The following is a 23,653-nucleotide window of genomic DNA, read 5'->3' as shown; positions in this document are numbered from 1 at the left end:
TGAGGCTTGTAGAGTTCTGGCTCTAAGAAGGCTGTCTACTAAACAGTACACAGTGTGTAGCAACTTCCCTTTTAGTGCTGTAAAGATAAATAAAAAGTAACTGATAAAGAATTTGACTTTAAAGGGGATTTATACATGATAAAGAGAGGAGTCATAACCAGACCACATAGCCAAACCCCTTAATTTCAGGAGGGTTCAGGCTGGATATGAACTATTCTCTGTGGCTTTTGTTCCAGACCAGATACAAAACTAGAAGGGTTTGTATTCTGGTTCTGGCTTGAATGCAGTTAAAATACCATAAAAATAGGCAGTCTCATGAGATTTTAGTCCAAGATGGCAGAAATCTCATGAGAACAACTGATGCCACAAGCCATTGCTTTCAGCAAAAATCTCACTAAAACAGCACTAAAACCCCATCCCTCATCCTGACTTGGCATCAGACCTGAATGCCTTTCCCTAACCTATTCTAGGTCAGAATGGAAGACTGCCTTTTCAGATCGTGTTTAGTTAAGACATATGTATGATTGATTCCTTAGTGGGGGTAAGGCAAGGGTGGGCCGGGGATTTGTTTGCTTTTGAGGAGAGGAGGTTGGCACATTTATACTATTATGATATCTTTAGTTGGGGTTTTTTTTAAAAAAAAAAATTAGGTATTACAGCTTAAGTATTTGAATACAAATTTCCTCAGGCCAAAATTCCTAGCTCCATGGGAAAGCCGGAGGGTCCTAAATTGAGAGTACAGTGCCCTCTAGTGGCTGAGAGGAGTTCCCCTGCTCCCTTAACAGTGATACCCATCGAGATACCTTCAGGGGAAAACATATTAGAACAAGTTTCACTAACCGAATAAAGGCAGCTGTCTAAAAATTTTGGAGCCTTTATAACAATTAATACATCATAAAGTGAGATTTATTTTTAATTTACAAAAGAAAAAAAAAACAAGAACCAACAACTACTCCCTTTTACAAGATGATGAACAGATTTTGGCTGTAGAAAATCAAGCTAAGGATTTTCCATCTCTTTTTTTTTTTCCCCTCTTCGTGTTTGATGTGTACCATACTAGGAAGAGAAGGCTTTCACAGCCTTGCCAAGCTTCTTTCCATAGTAGGACCTTAAATGCATACAAGAAGAATATATATATATATATACACACACACACACACACACACACACACACACACACAGAGAGAGAGATCGATCAGGATTGACATTTTTGATATAGGAGAAAAGTCAGCAGGCCAAAACATTAAAACAAAAATTAGGAATTTATTTTGTCAGTAGGAGCATGCACCCCTACTGGGGGAGGAGGGGAGCAGGAGGAAGAATTCTAGGGGTTAATCCATCTAAAAATGGATTAATTTTAAATATGGAAACAAAATTATGTAGCAAAGGTAGGCTTTGTTTAATCAAGCAATGATATTCTGTATGGAGAAGGCAGAGGGAGACTCATTTACATGAAGTCTCAAATCCCAATCAGCAGTTCATTGCAGGCATTCACAGAACTCAGAAAAAACACTGTCTTTTCAATTGCCCTGAAACTCTTTCTGAATAATTTAGTTGGGGGCAGCAATCAGATTTTTGACCTTTGGTTGTGCGTGGTAACACATAGATCATTTCTCTGTCAGACCCCCAAATTGTCATCATATCCTTTAATTCAAAATGTGAACTTGCCGTGAATTACATATTTGGTAAGCTTCCTAAGGCTAGAAAGTAGTTGTAAATAAATGCAGCCTTCATGAATAGTTTAAACGTGTGCCGTCATACAGAGGAAACTGAGGGATTGGATAATGCTCCCAACTCATCTGTTCACATCCAGCCCTGGCTGGAAGAAACTGAATATTACCAGCCTCTGATAACTGTTTGGTGGCCGATATGGAATAAGATAGGGGCCAGGTCACAAAACAGCCAACACACCTTGTACTATGTGGCAATCTCAGAAGGAAAAACAAAGACTGAATGAGCCTAGAGATTGAAATGCCTGGTTCTAACGGAGAGGCTCCTTCTCGGGGCAGTGAGGGAAAGCTTGTGCTAGCATTGTCCATTCTTTACCTGGTGTGTAGATGGAGGACTTCAGTCCCCAAGCTTTTCAATGAACTGAGCTTCTTTCTTTCATAAGCACTACTGTCAGCTAAAATTCTAGAAAAGGAAAAATACAAGGAAGTGATGCTATCTTATATATTCCATTGCAGAATACAGTTTTTAAGCATTTTGTGAAATTGCTCTATGTTACATGACACACAAAAAATTACATTCAAAGAACATTATTAAGGTTGCAAAGTCAAGCACTCAGAAGTTAGGAAATGCCAGAATTCAGGTTGCCTGTGCAGCATCAATACTGCCCCCTTGTGCACATGCATTATGATACATAATCATAAATTAAACACTATATTACTTTTTTCCACAGGATGAACCAACATTATATAGTAAAGGAGGCTGTTGTCTGTAGGACCCCTACCCCATTTGTTGGGGAAGTTGGAAGGTGTGTAGTAAATGAGGCAGTGGTTAGCGAGAAGAGAGAGAATAGTCTCGTGGTTAAGACAGTTAAATGCGCTCCTAGAGAACTGGATTCTAACAATATCTCTGCCACAGAGCTCCTATGTTAGTTACACCAGACTTTTCACAGCTGGTCACTCATGTGTTCCTTATTTTATGGGTGTCTGACCTGATACACTGCAGTATGATTTGCAGAAGTGCTGAGCACTCACAGCTGAAGTCAGTGGGCACTGCACTCTCTGGGATAATTCAGTGATTGTAACCAACCCTCAACATTTCCCCTCCTGGACTTGTTTAGTTAGCACATTGATCCACATGCATTCAAGATCCTGTGTCTCTGAATTACTAATAACTTTAAAACAGGTAATGGCATCTTTAACGTAGCATACCATCCCTCACCTGGTTTACCCACTCCATCCTTCTTAACCTGGTTAGAACCAGTGATTTTAACTTTCCAATCATGCAGATCATACCACCAGGTTTTAGTAATGCCAATTAAATCAAATTCCCTCTCATCAAGGAGACTCTCTAATCCCTTTTGCTTATTACCCAGACTCCTAGCACTGGTGTATAAAACATGCCATTTCTTTTCTTCACCTTCTTTGCCACCTCTGTTCAATATATTCACAACACCTTGACTTAGAACTACATTTGCTCCCTTAATTCCCTCCCCTCGCATTGTTAGTTTAATGGCCTCCTGATTGTTCCACTAGTCTCCAACACGTAACATTAGCCCTCCCATAGGTGAGATTCAGCCATCCTATTTAGGGGGGAGGGATAGCTCAGTGGTTTGAGCATTGGCCTGCTAAACCCTGGGTTGTGAGTTCAATCCTTAAGGGGGCCATTTAGGGATCTGGGGCAAAAATTGGGGTTTGGTCCTGCTTTGAGCAGGGGGTTGGACTAGATGACCTCCTGAGGTCCCTTCCAAGCCTGATATTCTATGATTGAGACAGCCCCCTCTCCCACTGAAATGCAGCCTTGAAGCTATCGTAGCGACTATGGTGCAACTCCTCTCCACTTCCTGGCTTGTGATAGAGGAACTTGTAGCAAGGAGGCATGGCCTCCCTCAGAGATAGACCGGAAGAGCCCACAACCCTCCCCTTGGGTTGTAGAGCCAGGAAAGCCACACTGGAAGCTGAGGGGTGGGACAGGAAGCAGAAGTTTGGGGACCATTGTCCTAGGCTGTGGTAAAAGCCACCAAGGGAGCCTGGTCAGCTTCGGGGAGCCTGTCCTGGGTGGGGAACCAGGGTGCCCGTGAGCAGTCCCTGGCTCATGTCCCTGCCCCCCAGGGTGCATCACCCATTACAGATGGACGGTTCAGGGCTCCCCACAGTGGCCCAGACTCCCTGGGCAGCTCTTACCATGGTCCTGGCTTCTGGCCACAGCAGGAGGTGTGGCCTTGGGGGAAGGGGAGGAGCAGGGGGCCGGGCACCATCTTGGAGAGGGGAACGTGGTAGGCCCCGGTGTTCTTTGTACCCAGGGCCCCAGTAAATCTTAATCCGCCTCTGCACATGACTAGAAAGAAAACCATGCTGCCCGTGATAAGCAGGGAGGGATACTGAGTGCACAGGGGATATAGACTCCATGCTCTCAGTTCAGCTGCCTGGATCCAGCACAGTCTGCAGCAGCCCAAAGGTGCAGTTGCAAATAAAGTCCTGCTTAACCCTGGGTGGAGCATGCCCAGTGCAGATCTAATCTTCCAGGAGTTTAGCTGCTAAAATTTAAACCTCTACTGAGCATGTGCAAACTGCATTTATTTTGTTCAACAGCTTATAACTTGGCCACATTTAAATGGGTTTTCATCTGAATGGCACTAAGCATGGGGGGGCACTAGAGCTTTTTCAAAGAAAACATTGTGTGAATTTTTTAACATGGGTGAAATATATTTTCCGTAGTCTTGTTCTTGGAATCAAATGATCCATTTTGGCTGAAATTTTCCAAAAAAAATCGGCCTGAAGTAAACACCTGGCATGGAAAAATTTCTGCCCAAAAAAGTTTGAGAAAGTATAAGCAGCTGAACACAGGGTCTCATAATGGCAATGTTGGGCATCCTTCATGGCAATGCCAGCAGTCCTGCCTATAATTAGTATTCTATTTTAGATTGTGGTAGCACACTAAATGTGCTAGACACAGAGGGAGAGTGTGGCTTGTGTCATCGTATCACACTGCGAGAAAACTATATTCATATATTGCTGGGTATGAACTTTTTTGTCTGTTTTTAAGCACAGTAGGTAAAATTTTCAGAAGTGCTTAAGTGACTAGGAGCCTATGCCCCATTTTCAAAGGTGACTCTGGCACTTAGTCCCATTAAATGAGACTTAGGGTATGTCTACGCTTACAGAGTTTTTGCACTCTAAGTTTCATCGGTGATAGGGAACCAGTGAAAGTAAAGCGCTGGTTTGTGTTCTCACTCAATTCCTCAGGCGTCAGAGAGTGTTTACACTACCAGCACTTCCATCGCCGATGAGAGCAACGCAGTAGGGCAGCTATCCCACGGTGCAGCTCTCTCACTAGGTCTTGTGGGAAGGGCGGGGGGGGTGAGCGGAAGGCATTCTGGGTCGCTGCTCAGTGCTGTATGCTTCATGTCTCTGGAGCCCCATTATTTCCTGGTTTCTTCATGACATTTTTTTTAAAACCTCCTGCTGTCTGGCTGCTTTCTCCGCCACATCTACAAACAAAGGGAAAGGGAGCTTCAAACTTCCTGGGGCTTATAGGCGGAGAGGTGGATGTCCATGCGTCAGAGCAGCAGAGATGCTGGCCAGAGTGGTTGCTTTTGGAACTGTGGGATATCCTCCAGAGGCCAAAGGGTGTTTACACTGCTAGAACGTGTCTTCACTTTCACAGCAGCGCAAAAAGAACAGCAGTAAGAGCTGTACGCCTCTCGTGAAGGTGGTTTTCTTTTTGCAGTGAAACTTCTGAATTTCACCGCAAAAAGTCATTATCAAGTGCAGACGCTTCCGCCATTTTAGCGCAAAAAAGGGACTTTTTGTGCTTTAAATGGTAAGTGTAGACATACCTTTAGCCTAGCCCAGCAGGACTAGAGGGGCCATTGGGAGAAAGGCAATGGTAACCAGTGGGCTGTGAGGAGCACATCTACCAGCAAGAGACAGCAAGAGAGAGTGGAAGGAAGCTCCAGGCTTTGTACTCCACTTTTGGGGGCCAGTGTAGGCATAAGGCTAAGCACTGCCGAGGTGTGAAGTAGCTCATTTATTGCAATATAATGTTCTCAGCTGAATGGGAACACCCCATAGAGATAGATACAGCCTGAAACAATACCTCTGAGAGGTGCTGACTGACCCATTCATCTCAGTGGGTGTTCTCCTCTCCCCTCTCTCAAAATCTAGCTCAGCCTTGTTGTGGATTTCAAGATAATCCTTCATGTGGGTTTCAGAATGTTTTGATTATTAAAATCAACTCCTGGGGGGATGGAATCTGATGAACCCTTGGATGAAATGACCCCAATTTGCACCACTAACTTTACCCCAAGCACTAATGTGGCACAGCAATATTATAGTGGAGGGTAGCACTATCATTTTCATTTTAACAGGGGTGAAAACAGTTTATGGACATTCTATCTTTTGTGGTAGTGTCATTTTTAAATGTTTATTGTAGTTTGTGCATGACTTGATTTCTCCATAGCAATTTGTGGGGGGACTATCATTTGAGGTTTCCTATGACTTTTTTAAAGGGCTGTGTGGCTAAAAAAATGTCTAGAGTCTGTTTCCTTTCAGACCACTTTTTCACAGAAACTACAGCACTTTGAAGGATAAAACTCTTAGGTGTGAACCCTTGGCTTGTGCAGATCAGATGAATTGTGTAGAGCATTTAAATTGGTTTTCAGTGCTTATTTTTCATGATAAACATAAGTCACTGTTTTGACTGACGATAGCATCCTGGTGCTGTATTAGGCAATGTTGACCTTACATCAATCCTTAGCATAAGACTCTCTTATGTGTGACAGGTTTCAGAGTGGTAGCCATGTTAGTCTGTATCAGCAAAAACAACAAGGAGTCCTTGTGGCACCTTGGAGACTAACAAATTTATTTTGGCATAAGCTTTTGTGGGCTAGAACCCACTTCATCTGATGCATGGAGTGGAAAATACAGGAGCAGGTATAAATACATCACACCTTCTTGTCAACTGTCTGAAATGGGCTACTCTCATTACCACTTCAAAAGTTATTTTTTCTCCCTTGGTATCCTGCTGTCAATTGAATTGTCTCGTTAGACTAACCTCACACTTGGTAAGGCAACTCACATCTTTTCATGTATTTATACCTGCTCCTGTATTTTCCACTCCATCCATCTGATGAAGTGGGTTCTAGCCCACAAAAGCTTATGCCCTGTCATAAATATAAAGGGAAGGGTCACCACCTTTCTGTATACAGTGCTATAAAATCCCTCCTGGCCAGAGGCAAAACCCTTTCACCTGTAAAGGGTTAAGAAGCTAAGGTAACCTCGCTGGCACCTGACCCAAAGTGACCAATGAGGGGACAAGATACTTTCAAATCTGGAGTGGGGGGGACAAAGGGTTCTGTCTGTCTGTGTGATGCTTTTGCCGGGAACAGATCAGAAATGCAGCCTTCCAACTCCTGTTAAGTTAGTAAGTAATCTAGCTAGAAAATGCGTTAGATTTTATTTTGTTTAATGGTTGGTAAAATAAGCTGTGCTGGATGGAATGTATATTCCTATTTTTGTGTCTTTTTGTCACTTAAGGTTTTGCCTAGAGGGATTCTCTATGTTTTGAATCTGATTACCCTGTAAGGTATTTACTATTCTGATTTTACAGAGGTGATTCTTTTACCTTTTCTTGAATTAAAATTCTTCTTTTAAGAACCTGATTTGATTTTGCATAGTTCTTAAGATCCAAGGGTTTGGGTCTGTGTTCACCTATGCAAATTGGTGAGGATTTTTATCAAGCCTTCCCCAGGAAAGGGGGTGTAGGGTTTGGGTGGATATTTTGGGGGAAAACATCTCCAAGTGGTCTCTTTCCCTGTTCTTTGTTTAAAATGCTTGGTGGTGACAGCATACTGTTCAAGGACAAACAAAGTTTGTACTTTGGGGAAGTTTTTAACCTAAGCTGGTAAGGATAAGCTTAGGGGGTCTTTCATGCAGGTCCCCACATCTGTACCATAGAGTTCAGAGTGGGGAAGGAACCTTGACATGCCCAAATAAATTTGTTAGTCTCTAAGGTGCCACAAGGACTCCTTGGTGTTTTTTCTCTTATGTGTGTGTTTCCTGATGCTCATCAACCTTTTTGAGCATGCTGGCATCCACGAAAGTCACAGTTACTTGCTTTTCTGTGATCATGCTCAGTCCCGTTGTTCAGGAAATGGGTGAAGAGAATGTAGCATGATTAGCATTATGCTGCTGTCTCTCATCTTCCTAGATATTAAACCTTGGTTTAAACCAGAGACCAGAATTAGACCTATGTGGGGGCAGATTATCCCACATCTGCCTATTGCAGGGTTCGTATACCTTCTTCCGAAGCGTCTGGTGCTGGCCACTGTCTGTAGCAAGATATTTGTGCTTGGAAACATTAGATTTTTATGGGTAAATGTTGATTTCACCATATACACACAAACTGACAAAAACTTATTTCCATTTATAGTCATCAAAATCTACAGATAGGCAAAGTAAGAAAAAAGATGCTCAAGAACTTATTAGAGTTTGATTTAAAGATATTTACTTTGTATATTTTGACATGTGATGTTGACAGTTTGTGTTTTTTAACAGTTATAAAGTTTTAACTTCTTGCATCTCAACACCTACTATCACTAAATTGTCTGATCCTCCCCATAACTTTGTGCAACTGTAGAAATTTAAATCGAGAAAAAATAAACATCAATACTATCCATCAAACTTATTTAAAAAAGAATTCTGTCCAGCCTAACGATATTAGACTAGATGGACCTTGGATCTGTTACAGTACGGCAATTCCTCTGTTCCTTTCATTTTACCTTTATTAATTAATGCTGTTTTCCCTGACACTACTTCTAAAGAAGGCTTATCTACATGAGGAAATTTACTGGCGTAATTATACCCCTATAGTTGTACCATTATAACTGCCCATGAGGACACTCTGATTCCAGAATAAGAGTGCCTTTTTCCAGCTTTTAGCTTATTATGCTTCCATTGTGACATAAACTGAACTGGAAAAGGGCACTCTTATTCTGGAATAGGAGTGTCTACACAGGGAGTTATACTCTCAAGAGACAAGACGTGGGTATCTTCAATCCCTTGGATCCCTCTCCTCTTCTAAGAGATTTAAGGTCAGTGGATCCAGCAGGGACTCTGCAATAAAGAATGCAGTAGAATTTTCAAGGTTTCCCTATGTAGACAAGCCCTAAGTAAGCATGAAGATTTTAGATTCCTTTGAACTACCAGCTCTTAAACCAGAAGTATTGCTTTTGGGGCAAAACTTCCAGAAGGAGCACTGCAGAATGCAGGTAGAGAGCACAGCACACATTCTCAGAAAACTGACAAGGGCAACACTTGAACTCACCAGACATTGCTGCAGCTTGGGTTCACTAGCCACCACATTGCCTTGAGCCACCCACTTACTCTAACAGCAAGCTACAAATATTCTACCAGAGACTGGGGCAGGGGTTGGGGGGGAGCTCAGGACTTCTATTTTGCAGAGGGGTGGTGGGATAGAGGCTTCTGTCCAGCAAGGAGGGGTGTTTTGGGGTTTCAACCCCACTGGTTGTGCCTGCTGGGGCTCGGGGCTTCAGCAGGAGAGGGGCTAGATCCATCCTCTTTGGAACCCCCTTTCAGGTAGTTGAAAGCAGCTATCAAATCCCCCATCATTCTTCTCTTCCGCAGACTAAACAATCCCAGTTCCCTCAGCCTCTCCTCATAAGTCATGTGTTCCAGTCCCCTAATCATTTTTGTTGCCCTCCGCTGGACTCTTTCCAATTTTTCCACATCCTTCTTGTAGTGTGGGGCCCAAAACTGGACACAGTACTCCAGATGAGGTCTCATCAATGTCGAATAGAGGGGAACGATCACGTCCCTTGATCTGCTGGCAATGTCCCTACTTATACATCCCAAAATGCCATTGGCCTTCTTGGCAACAAGGGCACACTATTGACTCATATCCAGCTTCTCGTCCACTGTAACCCCTAGGTCCTTTTCTGCAGAACTGCTGCCTAACCATTCGGTCCCTAGTCTGTAGCGGTGCATGGGATTCTTCCATCCTAAGTGCAGGACTCTGTACTTGTCCTTGTTGAACCTCAGATTTCTTTTGGCCCAATCCTCTAATTTGTCTAGGGCCCTCTGTATCCTATCCCTACCCTCCAGCGTATCTACCTCTCCTCCCAGTTTAGTGTCATCTGCAAACTTGCTGAGGGTGCAATCCACACCATCCTCCAGATCATTAATGAAGATATTGAACAAAACCGGCCTGAGGACCAAACCTTGGGGCACTCCACTTGATACCGGCTGCCAACTAGACATGGAGCCATTGATCACTACCCATTGAGCTCGACAATCTAGCCAGCTTTCTATCCACCTTATAGTCCATTCATCCAGCCCATACTTCTTTAACTTGCTGGCAAGAATACTGTGGGAGACCATATCAAAAGCTTTGCTAAAGTTAAGGAACAACACGTCCATTGCTTTCCCCTCATCCACACAGCCAGTTATCTCGTCATAGAAGGCAATTAGATTAGTCAGGCATGACTTGCCCTTGGTGAATCCATGCTGACTGTTCCTGATCACTTTCCTCTCCTCTAAGTGCTTCAGAATTGATTCCTTGAGGACCTGCTCCATGATTTTTCCAGGGACTGAGGTGAGGCTGACTGGCCTGTAGTTCCCAGGATCCTCCTTCTTCTCTTTTTCAAAGATGGACACTACATTAGCCTTTTTCCAGTCGTCCGGGACCTCCCCCAATCGCCATGAGTTTTCAAAGATAATGGCCAATGGAATATTTACTGCCTCCCAGGTTCCCATCCACATCTGCCAACTCCTTTAGCACTCTCGGATGCAGCGCATCCAGCCCCATGGACTTGTGCTCCTCCAGCTTTTCTAAATAGTCCTGAACCACTTCTTTCTCCACAGAGGGCTGGTCACCTCCTCCCCATGCTGTGCTGCCCAGTGCAGTAGTTTGGGAGCTGACCTTGTTCGTGAAGACAGAGGCAAAAAAAGCATTGAGTACATTAGCTTTTTCCACATCCTCTGTCACTAGGTTGCCTCCCTCATTCAGTAAGGGGCCCACACTTTTCTTGACTTTCTTCTTGTTGTTAATATACCTGAAGAAACCCTTCTTGTTACTCTTAACATCTCTTGCTAGGTGCAACTCCAGGTGTGATTTGGCCTTCCTGATTTCACTCCTGCATGCCCGGGCAATATTTTTATACTCTTCCCTGGTCATTTGTCCAATCTTCCACTTCTTGTAAGCTTCTTTTTTGAGTTTGAGATTAGCAAGGATTTCACTGTTAAGCCAAGCTGGTCGCCTGCCATATTTACTATTCTTTCTACACATCGGGATGGTTTGTCCCTGTAACCTCAATAAGGATTCTTTAAAATACAGCCAGCTCTCCTGGACTCCTTTCCCCGCCATGTTATTCTCCCAGGGGATCCTGCCCATTAGTTCCCTGAGATTGTCAAAGTCTGCTTTTCTGAAGTCCAGGGTCCATATTCTGCTGCTCTCCTTTCTTCCCTGTGTCAGGATCCTGAACTCGACCATCTCATGGTCGCTGCCTCCCAGGTTCCCATCCACTTTTGCTTCCCCTGCTAATTCTTCCCAGTTTGTGAGCAGCAGATCAAGAAGAGCTCTGCCCCTAGTTGGTTCCTCCAGCACTTGGACCAGGAAATTGTCCCCTACACTTTCCAAAAACTTCCTGGATTGTCTGTGCACCGCTGTATTGCTCTCCCAGCAGATATCAGGGTGATTGAAGTCTCCCATGAGAACCAGGGCCTGCGATCTAGTAACTTCCATTAGTTGCCAGAAGAAAGCCTCGTCCACCTCATCCCTCTGGTCTGGTGGTCTATAGCAGATCCCACCACGACATCGCCCTTGTTGCTCACACTTCTAAACTTTCACTCCCTTGCATTCCTCTCCTGTTCTAAGATATTTAGGGTTAATGGATCCAGCAGGGACTCAGCAATAAAGAATGCAGTGGAATTTTCCAGCACCAGGGTAGAGGTTCCTTCTCCCCCGTACAAAAGGAGAACTCTCCATTCCCAGTTCAAAGGGTCTGGTCACCTTCCCTGTCAAGGCTGTCTTCCTTGGTCTGGCTATGATTCACTCACTCTCAGTTCCAGAGGTGATACAAACAGAAGGCTCTATCAACTTCTCCTCATACTTATTCCCTGTCTTTGTTTGGCCAAGCAGAAGATCATCTCCAGTCATGTGGTTCCCAGGTTGCGTGAAGTTGGTCAATCTGCCATTCAGAATGGAGTCTGAGACTCATTCCAGAGAATTAAGTTCCACTCACCACAGACTAAGCCTCCCATTCCACGTTCAGTACCATGTACTTTGGAACATCTTCTCCTTTGGGTTTTCAGGCCTCACCCTCCTGGCCTTCCGTACAGGAACCATTTGCTTCATCTTACCCTTATTATGGAAGCTATCGTCCATGGGCCATTTGGCCTTCCTATGCACTTCAGTAATGGGGCCAACAACCTAGGGAGCTGGATGGAAGTGGAAATCATGTTTACAGCTCCTCCCACTGTCCTATAATGATACCCGTAAAATCAGCAACCATTAATAAAATGGGCTTAGATTTCAGAGTAGCAGTCGTGTTAGTCTGTATTCGCAAAAAGAAAAGGAGTACTTGTGGCACCTTAGAGACTAACCAATTTATTTGAGCATAAGCTTTCGTGAGCTATAGCTCACTTCATCGGATGCATTCAGTGTAAAATACAGTGAGGACATTTATATACACATAGAACATGAAAAAAATGGGTGTTTATCATGCACACTGTAAGGAGAGTGATCACTTAAGATGAGCTATTACCAGCAGGAGAGTGGGGGGGAGGGGGAGAAAACCCTTTGTAGTGATAATCAAGGTGGGCCATTTCCAGCAGTTAACGTCTGAGGAACAGCGGGCGGGGAGGGGAATAAACAAGGGGAAATAGTTTTACTTTGTGTAATGACTCAACCACTCCCAGTCTCTATTCAAGCCTAAGTTAATTGTATCCAATTTGCAAATTAATTCCAATTCAGCAGTCTCTCGTTGGAGTCTGTTTCTGAAGTTTTTTTGAAGAATAGCCAGTTTTAGGTCAGAAATCGAGTGACCAGAGAGATTGAAGTGTTCTCCAACTGGTTTATGAATGTTATAATTCTTGACATCTGATTTGTGTCCATTTATTCTTTTACGTAGAGATTGTCCAGTTTGACCAATGTACAGAGGGGCATTGCTGGCACATGATGGCATATATCACATTGGTAGATGTGCAGGTGAACGAGCCTCTGATAGTTTGGCTGATGTGATTAGGCCCTATGATGATGTCCCCTGAATAGATATGTGGACACAATTGGCAACGGGCTTTGATGCAAGGATAGGTTCCTGGGATAGTGGTTCTGTTGTGTGGTGTGTGGTTGCTGGTGAGTATTTGCTTCACGTTGGGGGGCTGTCTGTAGGCAAGGACTGGCCTGTCTCCCAAGATTTGTGAGAGCGATGGGTAGTCCTTCAGGATAGGTTGTAGATCCTTGATGATGCGTTGGAGAGGTTTTAATTGGGGGCTGAAGGTGACGGCTAGTGGTGTTCTGTTATTTTCTTTGTTGGGCCTGTCCTGTAGTAGGTGACTTCTGGGTACTCTTCTGGCTCTGTCAATCTGTTTCTTCACTTCAGCAGGTGGGTATTGTAGTTGTAAGAATGCTTGATAGAGATCTTGTAGGCATTTGTCTCTGTCTGAGGGGTTGGAGCAAATGCGGTTGTATTGTAGAGCTTGGCTGTAGACAATGGATCGTGTGGTGTGGTCTGGGTGAAAGCTGGAGGCATGTAGGTAGGAATAGCGGTCAGTAGGTTTCCGGTATAGGGTAGTGTTTATGTGACCATCACTTATTAGCACTGTAGTGTCCAGGAAGTGGATCTCTTGTGTGGACTGGTCCAGGCTGAGGTTGATGGTGGGATGGAAATTGTTGAAATCATGGTGGAATTCCTCAAGGGCTTCTTTTGCATGGGTCCAGATGATGAAGATGTCATCAATATAGCACAAGTAGAGTAGGGGCATTAGGGGACGAGAGCTGAGGAAGCGTTGTTCTAAGTCAGCCATAAAAATGTTGGCATACTGTGGGGCCATGCGGGTACCCATAGCAGTGCCGCTGATTTGAAGGTATACATTGTCCCCAAATGTGAAATAGTTATGGGTGAGGACAAAGTCACAAAGTTCAGCCACCAGGTTTGCCGTGACATTATCGGGGATAGTGTTCCTGACGGCTTGTAGTCCATCTTTGTGTGGAATGTTGGTGTAGAGGGCTTCTACATCCATAGTGGCCAGGATGGTGTTTTCAGGAAGATCACCGATGGATTGTAGTTTCCTTAGGAAGTCAGTGGTGTCTCAAAGATAGCTGGGAGTGCTGGTAGCATAGGGCCTGAGGAGGGAGTCTACATAGCCAGACAATCCTGCTGTCAGGGTGCCAATGCCTGAGATGATGGGGCACCCAGGATTTCCAGGTTTATGAATCTTGGGTAGTAGATAGAATACCCCAGGTTGGGGTTCCAGGCTTAGTTTACACGACCCTGCAACATAGCTACAATAATTCTAACTGAAATATGCCTCTGTGATATTTATCCTTTCTCCAGAGTTGCTCTGCTGCCTTTACTCATGAAATTTGCTGAGGAACATAGTATAGACCGCATGATAGAATGTTTCCTCAGAATTCTGTATTTTGAAAATAAGGTTGTCATAAATATAAAGGGAAGGGTAAACCCCTTTAAAATGCCTCCTGGCCAGAGGAAATCTCCTCTCACCTGTAAAGGGTTAAGAAGCTAAAGGTAACCTCGCTGGCACCTGACCAAAATGACCAATGAGGAGACAAGATACTTTCAAAAGCTGGGAGGAGGGAGAGAAACAAAGGGTATATGTGGTCTGTCTATATTCTGTCTTTGCCGGAGATAGACCAGGAATGAAGCCTTAGAATTTTTAGTAAGTAATCTAGCTAGGTATGTGTTAGATTATGATTTCTTTAAATGGCTGAGAAAAGAATTGTGCTGAATAGAATAACTATTTCTGTCTGTGTATCTTTTTTGTAACTTAAGGTTTTTGCCTAGAGGGGGTTCTCTATGTTTTGAATCTAATTATCCTGTAAGGTATCTACCATCCTGACTTTACAGGGGGGATTTTTTTTTTATTTCTATTTACTTCTATTTCTATTAAAAGTCTTTTTGTAAGAAAACTGAATGCTTTTTCATTGTTCTCAGATCCAAGGGTTTGGGTCTGTGGTCACCTATGCAAATTGGTGAGGCTTTTTATCCAACATTTCCCTGGAAAGGGGGGGGTGCAAGTGTTGGGAGGATTGTTCATTGTTCTTAAGATCCAAGGGTCTGGGTCTGTAGTCACCTAGGCAAATTGGTGAGGCTTTTTACCAAACCTTGTCCAGGAAGTGGGGTGCAAGGTTTTGGGAAGTATTTTGGGGGGAAAGACGTGTCCAAACAGCTCTTCCCCAGTAACCAGTATTTGTTTGGTGGTGGTAGCGGCCAATCCAAGGACAAAAGGGTGGAATATTTTGTACCTTGGGGAAGTTTTGACCTAAGCTGGTAAAGATAAGCTTAGGAGGTTTTTCATGCAGGTCCCCACATCTGTACCCTAGAGTTCAGAGTGGGGGAGGAACCTTGACAAAGGTGGTAAAAATTGAAAATGTGTGGCTTTTAAAACACATGCAAAATCTTGAATAAAGATCTGTTTGTCCATCTGGCATTTCTACAATGCCTGTCATCTTGGTGTCTAAATGTTGACCAAATGGGCAATTAAAACTAGGGATGGATGGACAAGTGGGACTGGGTAAACTAGAACTGGCCTGACTCTTTACCAAAAAGTAAAACTGATCCCCTACCAGACTGGTACTTTGTTGGACACTGATTGTTTAATTTCTGTTTTACTTCATGAACAGGAAGCTACCGAAGGGCCTGGATAAAGCTATTCTTGCAGTATTTCTGACCTGAGCAGAATTGAGAACTAGTGAAAATCTTATAAGAAATCTTATTCACATGAGATTCCTGGACTGATTTCTCAACAAAAGAGGTTCAGATAAGTTTGCATAATAAATGTTAGACCTTCTGAATGCTTATCCAGATCAACTTGCAAAGATTTTTTGAGATTTGTCCATTATTATTATTTAAAAGTGACATCATATAAAATGGACATACATATATCACAAAAACCATTGCCACATTTAACACTAGTTGATATGGTTCTTGATAATCTGAGCACAATCACCAACGGTCCTAGAGACTAAACATTATGGGTTCCTCCAGATTAGGGATTACATACGTTTGGCAGGACAGCATGAGGAAGCACCTTAGAGCTCTGCTTGTGTTGTACCTATTCTTTGAACTAAAGGATTTTGGACTCTGGGGCAAATTCCTGGCCCCATTGAAGTAATTGGCAAAGATACTATTTGATTTCAGTGGAGCCAGGGTTTCAGCCCAGGGATCTCAGTAGTCACCTTTCACATACTGCATATTTGCCCTCACTCTTGCGACCTAAAACCATACTGAGAATCAGAATGCTGTGTTGATCATGGCAAAATCAATGGTTACAAATGATTACAAATTTCTTGAAGTACCAAAAAAATCCAATAAATCAGCTTCCTGAAAGTGTTGTTGTTTACTGGCCTTTCAGTCAGTTAGTTTACAGAGCTGGAATCTGCAATGTCCTTTGACTAACTTTTAAATGGGAAAAGTTCTAAAAGCAGTAATATATATCACCAAAAATGTTTATTAAAACTCAGTTCATCATAGTAAAAATGGGAGTTTGCTTCTTTTCTGCTATGATTTTCTGCATAAATTGGAGCACTGACTTCAGAGGGCCAATCCTATTAGCATGCATTCCACCTGTATGCTCTTAATGTGTTGAATTAAAATGGATAGGTTCTCTGCTTGGGGAAAGAAAGGGGCATGTTGTTCAGTGCATTCAAATTAGTCAGTTTTTCTGGACAGCTCCCATCATATTTGAGTGGCAAAAGACTTTAGCAAGGTTCCACTCTAAAATTCCTCTTTGTTATTGCTCGTAAATCTCCTCTTATGAAACTTAGCTTCACGATACCTGCTGAAACATCTTTCCCCTCTATAATTTACCTGTTCCACATAAGAACTTCAGGTAGATCTAAACCATTTTCTTCTTTCATTAGATGTGCTAACTTTGCCTTCCACTTGCTGGAAACCATCTGTAGCTTGCTTGTTTCCTTTCTGACCATGTATTTCCAAGACCTTCCCTCTTAAGTATAGAAGATCCACCTGGGGAGGGGGGTTGTCTCCTAGGAGATTTAGAGAAAGTTTTAAGCAGTGGATAACATTTTAATCAATTTTATGCGTTTTGCATACAAATAAATCCATGGGTAACTATGAAGGTCTATATGTTAAGCAAAAAAAATGTTGAAATGGAAAGAAATAGCATCAAGAGTCTGACAGAAACATTTTCACCTTATTAAAAATAAAGAATGTATCAGCCAGTTCCCCATCATCTAGCAATGGGCATCTAATTTAATCAGGATTTTGATGGAGTATTCAAACTTTAGTGTCACTAGCTGTGAAATACAGCACTGCATAATCATTACATTTATGCTTATAATACTGTACACAGCAGCAGGAACTTGCCAGTAAACTACAGCCTATCACTTGCAAATGATAAAACCCACCCTACGGCTATCAACATAGGTATTTAAAATCTGTTGGTCAGGGGTTATTTTTCTTTCATTCTCATCTCCATTCTCTTTTTTCTTGCTAATTTTTTTAAGACATGGGAGGAACAAAACTCTCTTGGTCAAGGACAAGGCCCTATTGCTAGAAAACTTATTCAAAAGGCAGATTGCTGTGAAACAAGTTGTTAGGCTATAACAAAGTTTTTTGTTAGCATGTGGGTAATGATGTTGCCATTATGGCTTTCTTACTATTTTGCAATTCCGGTTTATTTATAACAGTAAGATCATGGTATTTTGTTTGGAATTGCTTTATTTTTCCCTCTGCAAAGTTGGCTCCATATGCCAACTGCAGTTTAGAACAAAAAACCTTTTCTGAGCCAGGCTTCCTAATCTTGTCATCACATTAAGAAGGAAGAATTTTGTATCAAAAGGCCACGCTGCCATTATTTCTTCCTGATGACTTTCATTTAACAGCCATTAAAATGCAAATAGAACTATGATTTTTAGATCACAAAATTAACATTAACAGCTGAGTGATTGATTAAAGGTCATGGCAACTATATAACTTAATTTCTTATATAATTGTGTTCAGTTTTCTGCAGATTGTTTAGATTTCTGAATTATTTTTATATGTTGCTGAATACTGACAGGTGCAGTAATTGGTGGTGTTTCATTTGTTAACATCTTTCTGTGTGCATTTCTCCCTTTTTTCTTCCCAGGTATCAAAAGCAGGTACATAGGTGACATCCCTGCCACCTTACAACTAGCGGACTTGCAGATCTGTGAAGAGTTCATTACTAAACCAAAGAAGACCAAAATGACATTTCATTTGTGGTTAACAAGTTATCCCTTTAGGAACTTCCCTGTAGGTTTGTTACAGAACGGGATAAAAATGACTAATAAACTTCCTGAGGAGCTGCTAGCTAATCTGCTCAAATCCTGTCTGAGCAAAACTATCTTTAGATCCAGTTTTCTTTAGTGGATGCATTAAACCACAGGTCGAGTTGTAATATGATCAACTTTCATGTTACTTTTAAGTTAATCACTGACAGGGTGAGCAGAAAAAGATTGCATATTGTGACTGTTTGCACTAGTCCTTAGATATGGAAAATGAACATGAAATTCAGGTGTGATGGTTCCAATTCTGAGGTAAGACTTGTAACCAGATTTTCAAGCAGACCTCATGGCCACAAGTGGGGCCAGACTTTCAGAACTCCACACCCAACAGATTGAGCTCTTTTGAAAATGTGGCCACTTACTTTGGTACTTCAGTGGAAGCACATTTAAAAATCTGGCCCTATGTGAGTCTGATTACCATATGTCTAGAGGAAGTCTAAGGTCTGGTCAACACTCAAAATTTAGATGGGCATGGCTAAATTGGTCAGGAGTGTGAAAAACCACATCGCTGACCAACCCAGCTATGTCCACCTACCCCCCAGTGTAGACCCAGCTGTGTCAATGGAAGAATGCGTCTTTCAACCTAGCTACCATCATTTGGAAAGGCAGAGTTCCTACATTGACAGAAATCCCCTTCCATCATTGTAGACTGTGCCCCATAATGTAGACCAGAGGTCCCCAAAGTGTGGGGCGTGCCCCCTAGGTGGGCATAGAGGAACATCCGGGGGGGTGTGGTGGGCCGGGCCAGGCCCCCCACAAGGGGTGGGGAGGGAGCACCACCGAGCCCGATCCCCGCCCCCAGCTCTGCTCCCGTTCCGCCCCCAGCCTCCCCCATGTCCCCAGCTCCCTCCTGGCCCCATCCCCAGCCTCGGCACAGCTCTGCTTCTGGCCCTGTGCCAGCCCCCAGTCTCAGCCACTGGCTGCAGCTCTGTTCCTGGCCTGGAGCTGAGGCTGGGGGCAAGGCCAGGAGTTGAGCCACACCTGGCCACGGGCTCGGCTGCGGGCTCCCACTACAGCCTGGCTGCAGCTCTGTTCCTGCCCCAGCATCCAGCGTCGGCCCCTGGCCATGGCCCTGCTCCCAGACCCAGACCCATCCCCAGCTGTAGCCCTAGCCTCAGCCCCGTTACCTCTGTCCGTATCTCCCATCCCAGCCATGGCCCTACTCCCAGCCCCTGGGGGGAGGGCAAAGACGGTATTGGGGGAAGGGGGGCACAACCTTCAAAAGTTTGGGGACCACTGGTGTAGACATATCCTACATTGGTGTATTTTATACCTCCTTCTGCTTTCCCATCCCAACATGTATATTACACCAATTTAAGCACCACCAGCTCTCACTTACCTGCCTGTTCACTGTCTATGGCCACTCAGTCCTGGGTCTTTCTGCTGAGATTTTTAACAAGACACTAATTTCTTTCAGTTGTGGGTGTTTTGGTCAGTTCTATTGGGAACTGAACTGGGCCTATTAAAATGTTTCTGCATTAAAACAGAGCAGAGAAATGCACCAAACTGAATACAAAATCTAAGGGAAAATATAGACTGAATCACTTTTATATCCTCCTCTTTAGGGCTGGGGGGGTAGCAGATTTAAAAAATGTGAGTTGGATTCATGAACATCACTTTGTCAACTCCAAAACCAGTCAATTAAGTAGGATTTTATGTGGGTGTATGGCAGGTTTTTTTATTATTGTTGTAGAACCATCCACTCCCACATCCCCCGATTCATTGCTGGGCAGTCATAAAAAATCTGAGTCACTTCAGAGATTTCCAGAGTTCTGACTGCCATTTAAAGTCAGCCTTAAGAGCTCAGGCAGCAAACAGAATGTTTGAAATGGCCCAATTCAGGCAAATCAGTACAAATAGGAATATAATGATTATTTTCCTACCAGCAGACAAAAGGATGCCGCTTGCGGGATCCCACTTACTGCAGTGAAATTGGCCTTTAAAGCTTTCTCATAAGCAGCACTATAACGAGTCCATTTCTGTTGAAATGCACTCAGTACTCTCACAGCAAAATTCCCCTCTCAGATACACATGATAAGTTGTGTCTTCAATATTCTCCTCTATCTACCTGCATATTTCTGACCCACTCCACAGAGGTGGGGGTAGCAGAATATCCTGGCAAATCTGAAAAGAGGATTTGTGTCTGAATTTAGTACTTGTAAAAAGTTGGACTGATAACCTTGAAGTTCTCTGTTTATCCACAGAACATGGATAGCATCTGCAGCACCAGAATAAGCGGTGCCACACCGCATTACCAGTGTACCACAGCCTCAGTATGGAGGGACCATCTCTAGTGGTAAAAAAGTAATTTACTCTACACTCCCACCCAGTCCTTGACTTCTGTGTTGAGACTGCCAAAAGGGGTACCAAATTTGGGGGTATCTGTTGTACTGTGGAAACTTGACCCCTGGGAACTTGATTGGGACCAGCAAATGTCTTTCACGAACACTACCTACCGACCAGCAATCAGATGGAATAATTTTCAGTTGTGCCATAGTGCTGTCTGATTCTCCAGCCTCACTTCACAGCAAGCCCATGCAAATAAATGGTCATAATTTTCATAATATGAGTAGCTCTATAGAACTTCTGATCTTTTAATCAAGCCTAATTGCCCTCCTTACTTTCTGTTGCTTGGAAGTCAGAAAATGTTTGTAAAATTCTACGCTGACTCTAACTCAAGTCAATAAAACATAACTCTATCCCACACTACAAAGTTTAAAAAGAGCAAAGAGTGTATAGTGCCATAATACTGATTAATGTTTAGGGAGAAGTGATTTGAAGGAGGGAGGTATACCTGTAGACTTCTATCTATCTATTTTGCAATATTGTCATGAAGGGACAAGAGTAATAATAAAGGTCTTATACAGAGTTACAGAGAGAAATATTTCATAAACATACTTGTGAAAAATGTACTTAAAAGTTCAAGATCACCTTGTGTGTAGTAAATGGCAGGGAGTGAAGGAACCTAATAATAGGCCAACAAGAAAGATGTTGCTGGAAAAAGGAGAAGAAACAGAGAACACTGATATGATTTCAGGGGAGCACACCAGTGCTGGACGAATAGAATTTTCTGTGTTATTTAAATCCAAAATTCCAATCTATTTTATATATCCCTCTTGGTCTTTCAGAGCAAAGTGCGCTGGACCACTGTTAGGCCAATCAGTATCAAGTGAGATAAAATATTAATGGTCCCATTTTGGTGGAAAAGGCCATCTTGTTTAATGAATATAAGTAAGGTTACGATTGTGTCATGGTTATTTTTAGTAAAAGTCAGGGACAGGTTGAGGCAGTAAACAAAAATTCACAGAAGCCCATGACCTGTCCATGACTTTTACTAAAAATTAAGGGGGAGGGGTCTGATGGGAGGATGACTGAAGCCCGAGCCCAGCAGAAGGTGGGGGAGATGAGAGCTCAAGTCCTGCTGCAGGATGGCAGGGTCCAGCACCCCCTACCCATAGTGGCTGCTGATGACTCTGGGTGCCCCCACAGCCTGCAGCAGCTGCTGAGATCTCCAGGAGCCCCATCGCCAACTGTGGTTTGGAGCTCCAGGGGCACCGCCAGCTGACAGCTCCGGCCCCGCCACCTTGGGTCTGAAGCGGAAAATGTCATGGAGGTCACTGAAAGTCACAGAATCCGTGACTTCCATGATCTCTGTGGTATAATCTTATCCTTAACTATAAGTGAATAATATCTCAATAGAAAAACTGGTGGGACCAAACTATTCAAGAAGGTGAAGTGTACACCAGTTTGAAAGCTGCTAATACAATTCTCTTTTATGATCAGAAATGTGCCAGATACGGTAAGGGAGGATTTTAATACATATCAAAAAATTTCTGGATCTTATATTAGGTATTTGACAGGGTCGGGCCAGATGGCTATAGGAGAGTAATTTTTTTTTTTTTTTTTTTTTTTTTTTTTTTTTTTTACAGGAGAGTGATTTTTTTTTATTTGCATAACACACTTACAAAACAAAACAACAGCATATGCAATGTGTAACACAGCAACCAATCACAATTGTTTTCTCATTAGCTTCAGGGGACGGAAGTGTTCAAGCTTGCCTGGGCCCAGAGCAGGGGGCTTCCTCGACTCTCGTGGTCTTCCACCCTTCCGAGTTACCTGGTGGTCCAGAGCGAGGGGGCTTCATTGACTCTCAAGGTCTGCCACCCCCTCGAGTTACCTGGCGCCATGCCCGAGCGTCACCTCTGAAAGCATCCAACAAAAGGGGCAGGCTGTGGGGTGGACAACCTGGGGGGGGGGCACGTGCACCCACGTGTGAAAATACCCCTCTAAGGTGGTGGTGTCCGCAGCAGCAATGGCTGGGGCTGGGGTCCCTTACTCTCTCCCCCAATCAAAGGGTCAAAACAAAGGGAGCCGGATGGGGACACCAAGCAGAGAGCCTCAGACAGCGCCCACCGCTCCTCAAAAGCATCAAGGGAGTCGGTGGACACCGCCCAGAGGAACTCCGCCCGGATACGTGAACGGACCAAGGATCAGAAAACGGCCCCACAGTCACAGGAAACTCCATCAGCCAACCTCCTCTCTCTGGTTTTATAGATGGCCATTTTAGCCAGGGCCAGGAGGAGGTTAACTAGGAGATCCCGCGACTTTGTGAGGCCACGGATGGGGAGTGCATAAATAAAAAGGTGAGGGGAAAAATGCAACCAAAAATGTAATAAAAGATATGTGAGGAACCGGAACAGGGGCTGCAGCCTGGCGCACTCCAAATATACGTGCGCCAGGGTTTCCCTCACACCGCAAAAGGGACAAGTATCTGGGATGGGGATGAATCGCGCCAAGTACGTGCCCGTGCTCACAGCTCTGTAAGGAGCCACCAACTGATGTCCCCAACAGGCCTCGGAACCAAGGTGGAATATAGGCTGGCCCACCGGGGCTGCTCACCCTCCAAAAGTGGCAGAAGGTCTCACCACTTTGTGTCGGGGCGGGACACTAGGGTGAGGGCATGAAGGGTGTGGAGCATGAGCGTGTATAGATGTTTCCTTGGTGCGGTTTGGAAGCATACCGGCTGCAGTTCATGCAGCCAGCTCGCCGTAAAGGGGTGAGGGGGTCGATTGGGTCTATGGGGCATGGGTCCAATTAAAAGGTCCGGTGGGCCTGGGGTAGAGGGTGGGCGGGGCATGCCCTCAAGCAGGACCCGATCGAGGTAAGCTCTAGCAGCGGGCAGCAAAGCGGCCTTCACCTTCTGAAGTATGCGCCGGGGGGTACGAGGTCTGGAGAGCCCCATGCTCCGAGTGAGCGTCAGGGGATCCAGCCAGTCTCCCCGGTCGTAGTCCAGGAGGTCTCCGACTCTCGTGACTTCTGCCAGGATCAAGCTCTGGTGCACCGAGTGAGACTCCGCCACCTGCACACGGAGCTGGGGGTTGTGTAGCAGGGGCTCCACGAGGAGATCTGCCCCCTCAGTGGCTGCCACGGACCTGGTCGTTAAAAACCGTTTCCAAGT

The 23,653-nt window shown here is 44.0% G+C and overlaps 1 long non-coding RNA gene across 1 annotated transcript; it reads right to left on the bottom strand.

The window, feature by feature from the left end:
• Positions 1-1,027: 1,027 nt before the first annotated feature.
• On the bottom strand, positions 1,028-16,877 carry LOC141986488 (uncharacterized). Its single transcript, XR_012639294.1, has 3 exons — positions 16,736-16,877; positions 2,047-2,133; positions 1,028-1,108 (listed from the first exon to the last, which is right to left on the bottom strand). It is a non-coding gene; the product is annotated as an uncharacterized LOC141986488 (long non-coding RNA).
• Between the last annotated feature and the right edge of the window lie 6,776 nt (positions 16,878-23,653).

This window comes from Natator depressus, chromosome 1 (genome assembly GCF_965152275.1).
Source record: "Natator depressus isolate rNatDep1 chromosome 1, rNatDep2.hap1, whole genome shotgun sequence".
NCBI classification, from domain to species: domain Eukaryota; kingdom Metazoa; phylum Chordata; order Testudines; family Cheloniidae; genus Natator; species Natator depressus.
This window is presented reverse-complemented; position numbering and strand designations above follow the sequence as displayed.